Genomic DNA, 11,155 nt, shown 5'->3' with positions numbered 1-11,155 from the left:
CGACTCCGCAGGGGATCGAACCCAGAATCTCTGGTTTCGTAGACCAGCGCCTTATCCATTGGGCCACGGAGTCCTGGCGAATGCAATGAAACGTTAACCTTACTCACTCCTCCATTAGACACTAGTGACTGAATGACCATGCGGATTAGTGGCAGCATCTGTGTGATCACTTGGCAATCAGACCTGACATTACAACGAACCAACTGTAACCTCAGAATGCAGCTGCTCCTGACCTGTTGCTACGCGGCCGATGCCATTGCCGCGACGAGGCCACGTCAAGATGGATCTGGCCAGGTATCTATATCTATATCTATATCTATTAATAAAGGAGAGGGGCGTTTTGGTGGATGAGCTGCATGGAGGCCGGTATTTGTGTCGGTCGTTCTGGCGTCGCGATGCGTGGCCTCTGTTCTTTTTTCTATTTACCGTTTCTATCTGGTATAAATACAGCAGTGCTGCCTACTCCTGTTCCCGCTTTGTACATGGGCCTACGATTCTTCTACTGTCACGCACAAGATGTTCTGTCAGTGCGGCTTTGAATTTGGCCCACCTTGCGGGCTGGCAAGGTTGGTTGGTGGGAAAAATAAATGTGTGGTTGCTATGTCTGCTCGACCATTAAGCGGTGCCTGTTTGTGTTTGGCCACTCGACCAGAAAGTGGATGGCACCGGGCCGAGGGGCAGCGCCGCTTCTCGCCATGGACGACATAGAGTTCTTCTTCGAGGAATCTGCATCAGGGTAATATTCCTAGAATCTCGCTCAAGTTCTGGCTACGGGATGTGATTTTTTGAGCAAGAAATCTGTCGATTGGAGTTTCCCTTGGCCTATTCCTTAAACAATCAGATCTGGCTGGCTCCCGTTTGCCTGTGCAGGTTGGTGACGCGTGTGTCCGGCAAAGTTTTCTTAAGTGGTCTAGTTGCGGGTGAGCAACTGACTGAAGGCGGCACAAGTGGAACAGAGGATGCGGAGGAGGAGTTGATTTCTTCTCTGCCCATGGGTCGAGCTGGAGGCGGCATGGATTGTGAAGCCGGCGAAGGTGCTGGTATGGGGGGCTGCGCAATGTATAATCTTGGCGACGAAGGGGTGGGCGATTCCTGCGAGATAGGCGGTGCAAATACAATCCCTGATGCCATGGGCCAGGATGCAGACGAAGATGGCGTGGGAGTGTCAAACGCAAAACAATCTTCTTGGACCAGGAGGTGACTTTCTGTTATCCCTCGCCTTGAAGCCGTTTTATATACTGTCGATTAAATTTCTGCTCAGCTATATGCATCATCACATTTTGCTCGTGGTTTGGTTGCACAAACGCTGTTCGTTTGGTCGATTTTGAATTTTGTGAACGGTTCACCATTGGAAACACTAGTAGAAAAGGGGGCTTTGGTCCAGGCCGGGTAACCCCATTAGTCCCGGTTCAGTCCAGAACCGGGACCAATGGGTGCATTTATCCCGGTTCGTGCGGCTAAGGCATTAGTCCCGGTTCACCTGGGCCCTTTAGTCCCGGTTCGTGCCACGAACCCGGACTAAAGGGTGCGAAGGCCATTAGTACCGGTTGGTGCCACCAACCGGGACTAATGGCCTTTGAGGCATTAGTACCGGTTCATGGCACGGACCGGTACTAAAGGTCCCATTTTCAAACCCCCCCTGGACCGCCTTTTCAGTTTTAGAAAAAACAAAAGGAAATGATGGAAATGTCAAAAGAATAAAATAAAATAAGTTTCCCATGTGATATGTGGTCTAGTTGTTGGGAAAATTTACAAATATGAATTTCGACTTTATTTACAAATATGAATTTCGACTTTATTTGTAAATCATCTACTCGAAAAGTTACATCCGATGGAGACCGCCTACGGCCTGTTTGCAAATTTGTAGAATCCTCTAATTCCAAAAGGAAAAAAAGTTATGCTCAAATTTTAGTTTTTTAAATTTCCATTAAATCTGGCCAAACTATGGTCAAACTACTTATTCAAGAAGTATTAGTGTTACTAAAGAATTATTCAAGAATATTAGTGTTATTAAATAATTATTTCAGTTTTTTTGAATTTTGGTCAAATCTGGTCAAACTGTGGTCAAACAATGGTATTCAAGAAATATTAGTGTTACTAAAAAATTATTGTTTTTTAGAACAATAGTTTCAAAGTCAAACAGTGAAATTTGTGACTTCATGCTCAAGCTAAACTCCTGAGGGTTAATAGGATTGACATCTTACTATTGTCAGGAAAACAACGAGTGCAGACTTGGAAACGAGGGAGAATAGAACCCGGAAGTTAAGCGTGCTTAGGCTGGGGGAGTGGGAGGATGGGTGACCGTCCGGAAAGTTAGATGATTTGGAATGATGAGGGGTGATTAGAGATTAAATTGAGCAGTGATGAGGGGTGATTAGAGATTAGAGGTTAAAATAATTCAGAAATTTGAAAATAAAAAAAATTCAAAAAAAATTTAAAAAAATATATCAGAAAATTACCTTTAATACCGGTTGGTGTTACCAACCGGGACTAAAGGTGGACCGGCCACGTGGAGGGCCTTTAGTCCCGGTTCTGTTTTGAACCGGGACTAAAGGGTCTGGGCATTAGTACCGACCCTTTAGTCCCGGTTCAGGAACCGGGACTAAAGGCCCTTACGAACCGGGACAACAGGCCCTTTTTCTACCAGTGAAAACGTTTATGAGAGGGTTACCTGTATTGTAGTGGCACATGAGCGAGCAGTCACAGCAGGTGCAAAACCATGATCGGAATAAGGAATAAGACCATTTTTCGAGACATGTCTGATGCCCTCGGATCAAAAAAAATGCTGATCTTGCACACCTAAGAAAATGATGATGCTAGCTGCCGTTTTTTGTTTTGTTAAAAAGAAAATTTTCTGAATCTGGTACTACTACTAGCATAGCGGCATACATATGTCTAGTAAATTATATCCTAGGAAAAACAATTGAGTCAGCTATGCATACAACCAGGTTGTGTGGGCAGTGTGCCCATGGACAACACTTTATTTTGTGTCTTTTGGTGGATCTAATCCGCTGATGTGTTGGTATGTCATTTGTTTGCAGGGTCAGAGTTAGAAAAGCTACAGATGAGAGGGAGCCCAGCCCTTCAAGGATGCCTGCCCTTGAAGCTTCTATGCATTTGTCGATAAAAAGTCTAAAAATGTTGACAATCCATCGATTGGAACTAGTTTTGATTCCGTCGAAGAGGACTACGAGTTTTACAATCTTTATTCATGGGAGGTTGGTTTTGGGGTGCGCTATGCAAAAAGCCGTTTGAATGTACACATGAAAAAGTGCATGCAGGAGATAGTTTGTGCATGTGCCGTGAGTCAGTAACACTAACATAACATCATTTTCCTATTACATTTTGGGTTTTTTTAGCTTCATTTCATTTTTAAAAGCCATGCAAAAGAATGTGGATATTAATTTACAATTTTTTCATCCTCTGATTTGCATGCGCGCTTGTCTTCTGCAGGGTAAGCCATTGCAAGCCAACAGTAGGTCGACGAGATGTGGTTGCAATGCCATAATACGACTGCTGAGGTCAGACGAAGGTGGATGGTATGTATGCGAGCACAGGGCTGACCACAACCATGATTTACCTCTTAATTGTGGAGAAAATTGCACTGGAAGTCGCACCAACACATAGATAGCTATACAAGGGACCTGGTTAAGCAATTGAGAGAAAATAATATTAGCATTAGCAAGGTTTACAGTGGCATAGGTAGTTTCTTTGGCATGATAAAGGACGTGTCATTCACGAAACGTTCCTTAAAAACACTATGTGGTAAACTTAACTGGGAACAGTCTCTTAATGATGCAACAAAAACCATAGATGTATTCAACAAGATGAGGGCAGAGGACCCTGAATTTAAATACAGTGTTTAGGTTGACACTAAGGGTAGGATTAAGACATTGATGTGGGCTGTTGGCAGAGGGATTGAGCAATTCAAGTGTTTCGGTGATGTTGTGACATTTGATACAACCTACAAGACAAACCTGTACGACATGCCATTTGGGCTTTTTGTTGGTGTCAATAATCACTTCCAGAGCATCATTTATGGAGGCGTGTTGATGAGTGATGAGAAGGTGCACACTTTCAAGTGGATATTCACAGAATTTTTCCAAATGCTAGCAACACCACAACCAAAAACTATCTTAACAGGTAATGCATGATTGGCTACAAAGAAAATAAAAAAACATTGTCACCGTGATGAACATGAGAGCGTTAGTATGCCCATGTTCATGAGCGTCTGTGAGAGAGGCTGGCACTGCAGGGCCATGATGGGGGAGTGGGTCGCACGTTTAACCAGCCTGACAGCGAGCCGTGGACGACATGGGATGCTACTGTAGGAAAATACAGAATACATGATTGGAGTTAAAGCTGCTAGCATGAATACATGACATAAATGCGCCGTTGCAGCGTCTCGATGGGATTACTGACGACCCGTATAGCGAGCTGCATGGTGCTCGTCCTCCAAACGGCATTTTTTCGCTAATAAAGGGGCTATTGCTTCTTACCATCGTAATTTCGTCCGTTTTTCGTCCGTCCGTCGTCCATCCACTTCTTCCATATTATTTTCTATATCCGAGGTGGTATTATTTATGTGATCACGGAGCGATGCGACTCGAAGGAAGCCTGCCTAAGGGAAAGGCGCACGCAGCTTGGGCTGTGGCCCAACTAAGCTATCCTGCATAAATAAAGGGCCTGGCAAAAATATTAGATGTTTCTTGGAATTCGACTCACGATCTCACCTTCGCCAACCTATTGTTGGCACCAATTGAGCTGGCTCGGTGTTTTGCTTTTTTTTTCTTTTTGGAAAAGGAGGAATACCCCCGGCCTCTGCATCTGGACGATGCATACGACCACTTTATTGATTATAACACAAGACCTTACAAAGTCGTACAACAGTAAGACCAAAGCCACCATCTTCGCAACCTTTGTCGCTACTCATATCTACCTGATGAAGGGGCACTGATGGTCTAGGCCTAATACCAAACAGATCTCGCAGCCAAACCTAACATCTGAGACCTGAGGTCCCAACCAGGACTCCTTCCGGGTATGGGCACCCACCAGTCCGGCGTGCTCTTCAACCAGGCCCCCTGCCGGGTATGAGGCCGCCGCAGCCACGTACCATCAATCCATCTTCAGAGCTGTACTGTTGCATGAACCGTGCCAGGCCTCTCTGCCATCGACGCCACCACGACGCCAGACAGTGCCACCATCCTGCGCTCGTCCATCATCACACGCCCACCAGCGATACCCCTACTGCTCCATGCCGCCGAGACTCGCCATTGTCGACGTACCAGATGCCACGCCGCTCCTCCGACGCGAACACGAAAAACAGGAAACACCCTAAAGATACAAGGGGCACTCTGCACAACATGAAAGCCGCCGCGAGCAGCTGCAGAAATCCAGCCTGCAGCCAAAGCCCGCACCTTCATGAGCCCACACCCGAATCCTAGCTCCCCAGGCAACGCCTCCAAGGAGGGGATGACGCCCATGGCGCCACCGCTGCCCAATCCAGACCGGATTTTGGGTTTTCACCCGGGAGAGGACCGGAGGTGACAAGAATAAGTACCACGACACCGCCTTCAGGAAGGATGCGTTGCCCGAAGCCGACGCCGCTGTCGATCCGAACCAGCCGGCCTAGGGTTTCCCCCGGTCCCAATCTGCACCACCATCCCCAGAAGCACAGGAACCAGCCGCATCCTCCGGCCACAAGCGCAAAGGGGAAGGAGCGGGAAGGAGGGAGTAGCAGGCCTCCAGATATGGCGAGGACGAAGGCCCCCGAACTGCCGCCGCCAAGCGCCGACTCCCCACCACCCGAGCGGTCGAGGACGCCGGGCAGAGTCCCCGCGCACACCATCCAAAGCGCGAACGGCGGCACCGAACTAGGAGGTGCCGCCGCCCCGTGGATCCAGATCTCCGCGAAGGGACGATGAAGGCCTCGCCGCCACCTTCCTCGGCAGCCGCGCGACGCATCGACGGCTCCTCTAGTGGCGACGAGGAGGAGAAGAAGGGGGAGGGGGACCACCGGCGGCGGCTAGGGTTAGCCGCCCATGTCGCCCCTGTTGGAGCGACGCGGGGGCGAGGGGCTGCGATTTGGGAGCTAGAGGGAGAGCGCTCGGTGTTTTGCTGAGAAGAAAAGTTTGTCTCACCTATTATTAGTCCCACCTCGCGTCTTTAAATCCAAACCTACTAATTTATATAGGCCTCTCAATGTCCTGGTTATCAAGGAGCTGTCTCGGAATCAATAAGCAAAGGCTAAGAAAAGGAAGGAATTCATACATGCACATTGGGCCTTGAGGGAGATTAACGGAAATAAGGAAGTGTAAATGGAACGAAGGAAAGGCGACGCCATGGGCAGCGGCCTCTGCTCAATCCCGTCGAGCTGCTCGACCAGGACGGCAAGGAGGCAGCAGACGGGGGAGCGGAGGCGCTAGGCGGCAGCGACGGAGCTCCACCTCTGCCGTCGGGGCGGCGTGCTCGATCTGCAGAGTCTAAAAAAATTAAGATAGCAACAAACGGCTTGCATTTGAATATTTTAAGAACTTAAATCTGATGATAGTTCGAAGATGAAGGAGGTGTCGTCAGAGTACACAAATGAGGCTTCATAATAAAAATTTAATTGTGGATGCCAAAAACCTTACCATCATGGACGAGAGGACAACGTTGTGAACATTAAAAGTGCCAACATGAATGAATGACTCAATAGAAAAGTGCCACAATTTTTTCTTAAAGCATGATATCAATTTCTTTTATACCTCAACATGCGATGGGTGTTTGGTGGACATTAAATTTTTGGGGACATTTATAATCTGTTTTGCCTTTGAAAAATGCTATTTAATTTTCAAAAATTGTTATTGCATTTTAAATGTTTGTGTAGTAAATGATTATATTTGATAAGGCAAAGCTACTTCGCTGCACCTATCTTAACCAAAATTTTCATCTGAGAGTGAGAAGGCAAAAAGTTGAGAGAACCATTTCTTCTTTTAACCCAAAATTTTTTCCAGAAGTGTGAAAGCTTTGTTATTACTGAAAGTTAACATAGTTTGGGATACATAAAGACATAGTCTAAAAAACCGAACCGGTGATCGAACCGGTTAGGCCTTCGGTTCGGGTTTTTACTGGTCGGACCGCTGGTTCACCGGTTCGATTGCTGGTTTTTTACAATCAAAAAAATATATTACGAGTAATAATATATGCTAATTTAGATCAAATAGCAACGGTTTCCTCTATTAGACAACACATAAGTGTTGGTGAGGTGGTTATCTGCCCTAGGATAGGCAAATGCCCATGACTTATGTCAAATATCACTACTTGTGGAAATATTTTTTTGAGTTTCTCTCTACACCGGTTCGACCGCCCGGTTCATTAGCCGGTTTCACAAAAAATCACCCGGTCTAGTTGCAGTCGGCCTTTTGTGCTTAAAAACCGGCGTGAGCACCGGTTCTGGGTTTTTTTTTGTTCGACCGACGATCCGGTTCGGTTTTTCAAACTATGCATAAAGAATCATGGGGCGAACCAACTTGTGGTGGATGGTTAGAAGGACAGTTGTATTCCCAGCGCATCAGGGTTCAAGTCTTATACTTGACACTGATACTCGCATTTTCTTGGATTTATTTCAGGGTTTCCAACGATGTGCATTAGTGGGAGGCGACGTTCTTGTCGAGTACGAATGCGTCTGTGGCGACTCTGTCAATTTCAAGATAATATGTCAGCTCAGTCTTTCGAAGGTGCTTATAGTAGTAGGGTGTGCGTGCATGCATTTATAGGGATGGGTGTATATGCATATATATGAGTGTTTGTGTCTGTACTGTGTTAAAAAAAGAATCATGAGATTGGCCCAAGCACACGTGACGTCCTTGATCTAATGAATGAGAAAACTTAGCTAGCAAATGGGCTTCACGATTTGATGCCCGCCTTCGAAATGACAAGTACAATTAAATTCATGTGCTCTTAACCTAATCTCAGCTATTATTTGTCCTTGATTTTCGCTGCTTCCATTGAGAATGTGACTTGCAACTCGCTTTGAATTTGTGGATACCATAACATTGTGAAGAAGATCATCTGCCGGAGCTAGTTCTTCCCTAAATGCAATAGCCTCAAGAGTTGCAACATCCCTGACACCGTGTATAACAAGTGATGAAGAACCGAGATAATTTCCCTCAGAGTCTCGACATACTGCAGCCACAGTCCCTTCGATACATGATCTAGATAGATCAGCATCAACATGAATCTTTGCAAAGCCCGTTGGAGGTGCTAACATGCGCCTTGGCACTGTCCTCATGATCCCTGACGGTCACTCATTGTTGGGTTTCTAGATATTTCTCCTAACTCCTATATGAACCATTTGACAAACAAGTTGGTAGAAAGTGGGCTTTGAAAGACCCCCTCATGAATAGCTTTCCTCCTCACCCACGAGATGGCCCATAAGGCCACCACCGATCTTACAAACACTTCATGGGATAATGAGTCAATCATCGTAAATATAGGAGCTCATTTTTTGTGTTGATCAGCCCAACCACCTCTTCTTGGGCCTTGAGCGTTTTAAATTTCTGTCATGTGAGAACTGAGAGGAGAAAGCAACAAACAAGGCACATAACCTTGCACACTCAACAATTTACAACACACCTAGGTGTCATGTGTGGCTTGGCCAGCAGCAACAGGCATTTGCAACTTCTTAAATATGACATCATTGTATGTGATCTCTAAGAGCATCTCCACTCGTTCGGCCCCCTAGCACACCCGGCGATTGCGTTTTGGCCTATGCGCCGGCGGTTTTTCCGCCCAGAGGGCGATCCAGTTCCCAGCCACGCCCCAGGTTTCGGCCCAAGACACACATAAACTCAAACTTGTCTTCCCCGCTGCCAAAAAAACACCACAAGTTCGGCGATCATCGGCGATCTTCCACAGTCCGACGATCACTATACCATAGTTCGGCGATCAAACATACACGAAAGTTCAGCGTTCAAAAGGAAGGATGCGTAGACAAAGGAATGCATCAAACGACTGGCTCCTCTGGCATGGGACTGGCCGGCGGCGGCGTGCTCGGCGTCGGTGTGGCTTCGGTGCTCGGGCTGATCGGCGTCGGCGTGGCTTCTGTGCTCGGCGTCGGTGTGGCTTCATCGCTCGGGCTGGGCGTTGGCGTGGGCGTAGGCGCGGTGGTCGAAGGCATCTGGTTCAAGATGAGGTCGTGCTCCGCCAAGTACCACACGCCTTGACCTGCTCGTCCATCATCGGCATGTCCGCCCCATCAAGAACGCCAGGTCAATGTTCCCCTTCTTCGCGACGATGTTGGTCCGGAGTAGGTCGAGCTTGACGACGTTGGTCGTCATCAACGCCGACCACCGTGATACATCTCCAACGTATCTATAATTTATGAAGTATTCATGCCATGTTTACAATAATTTTATATGGTTTTGGTATGATTTGCATGGAACTAACCACGAAAAAACAATAGGAAGATCACCTTGCGCCTTGCCCTACGCTTGCGTCCTACAACTCCCTCACCTCCCACCCCGCTCGCGCAAGGAAACCATGAGCCTCCGGCACTGTTCCATCCCGGCGATTAGCTTGCAGCACCGGCGTTGAGCTTTGCAGCAGTGTTGGTGTCTCTTACAGCTCAGTGCGCCTCGCTTCGAGCACCATGCCCCTCTTGCAGTAGTGCCGGCCATCGTCGCAGCAGCTTGCCTCACTGCTTAGAGCAGCAGGCGTCTTGCCACCCTCGTACGATGTCTTTGCAACACCTCGTCCTGCCCGTTGTAGCATGGGCACGTGGAGCGCAAGCCATTGCCCTTGCAACATCGCCGTCCACCTTTGCAGCATCCGCACTCGACGGTTGTAGCATTGATTCATGGGCGACCAGCTTTGCAGTCTGTCGACTGCTTGCAACACTGTTTCATGGGTGCCGACTGTCTTGCAAATTGCAACACTGCTCCATGTGGTGGCTTGTCTCCCGAGTTTTTTAGAACGAAGGCTCAAGGGGAGCCCGGCTTTGAATTAACGAAGCCATCAACTGGCCAGGATTACACAAGACCACCAAGCAAAAGCGACCGAAAGATACAATGGAGCTTGGTGAATAGCTAACAATGCAACACACACTACAACAGAAAGGAAAAATACATGAAGCGCCCTGCTAGAAGTGTCGAAGCCTACTGCACATAGTCAACACAGAGAGGAGCAACAGAGAAGCCTCAATGATCAGCCGATAGCCAGAGAGAGGTGTGAACTGTCTGAACCCAAGGACAAGGGAAGAACATCGCTCCCAACGCCGAAGAGCAACCCTTTCCTCTTGCCTAGGCTCGAAGGCGCTGCACCATCGGATCGTTGGCGCTCACCCGAGAACTAGAGCAAATGCCAGCCGGATCCCCATCGCAGACACATTGCACAACCCTCGCCACGCCGCTGGCACACACCACAGCTACACTGCCACGTCTCCTGAACAACCAAGAGCAGAAGGATAGTCGTCGGGAGGTCGCCGAAGAAGAAAGCTGCAGAGGCCAAGAGGCGGAGTGGGGGAGCACCAGGTCCCGCTCCAATGGCGCAAGAAGGAATCTTGCAGGAATGAGCACCCTCCTCAAGAAATGCAAACTTGGCCTCACAGCCGACGGACGCCCACCAACCACATCGTCCCTCTCCCGAAGAACCAGACACCCCAAACGGCGCCTCCAACGAGGACGCGACGCGTTAGGCACCGCCGCCGGCCAACCCAAGACGGGGTTTGGGTTTTCACCTGGGGTCTGGGATGGGGGTGAAGAGCAGAGCCCTCAACGGCGCCTCCAGGGAAGAACTATTGGAAATATGCCCTAGAGGCAATAATAAATTGGTTATTATTATATTTCCTTGTTCATGATAATCGTTTATTATCCTTGCTAGAATTGTATTGATAGGAAACTCAGATACATGTGTGGATACATAGACAACACCATGTCCATAGTAAGCCTCTGGTTGACTAGCTCGTCCATCAATAGATGGTTACGGTTTCCTGACCATGGACATTGGATGTAATTGATAATGGGATCACATCATTAGAAGAATGATGTGATGGACAAGACCCAATCCTAAGCCCAGCACAAGATCATGTAGTTCGTATGCTGAAGCTTTTCTAATGTCAAGTATCATTTCCTTAGACCATGAGATTGTGCAACTCCCGGATACCGTAGGAGTGCTT

General features: G+C 47.9%; 1 non-coding gene across 1 annotated transcript; it reads right to left on the bottom strand.

Annotated features, from left to right (window-relative positions):
• On the bottom strand, positions 1-73 carry TRNAR-ACG (transfer RNA arginine (anticodon ACG)). Its single transcript has one exon. It is a non-coding gene; the product is annotated as a tRNA-Arg (tRNA).
• Between the last annotated feature and the right edge of the window lie 11,082 nt (positions 74-11,155).

The sequence above is a fragment of the Triticum aestivum genome, chromosome 6A, assembly GCF_018294505.1.
Source record: "Triticum aestivum cultivar Chinese Spring chromosome 6A, IWGSC CS RefSeq v2.1, whole genome shotgun sequence".
NCBI classification, from domain to species: Eukaryota; Viridiplantae; Streptophyta; class Magnoliopsida; order Poales; family Poaceae; genus Triticum; species Triticum aestivum.
The sequence above is the reverse complement of the archived record's forward strand: the minus strand, read 5'-3'. Positions and strand labels throughout refer to the sequence as shown.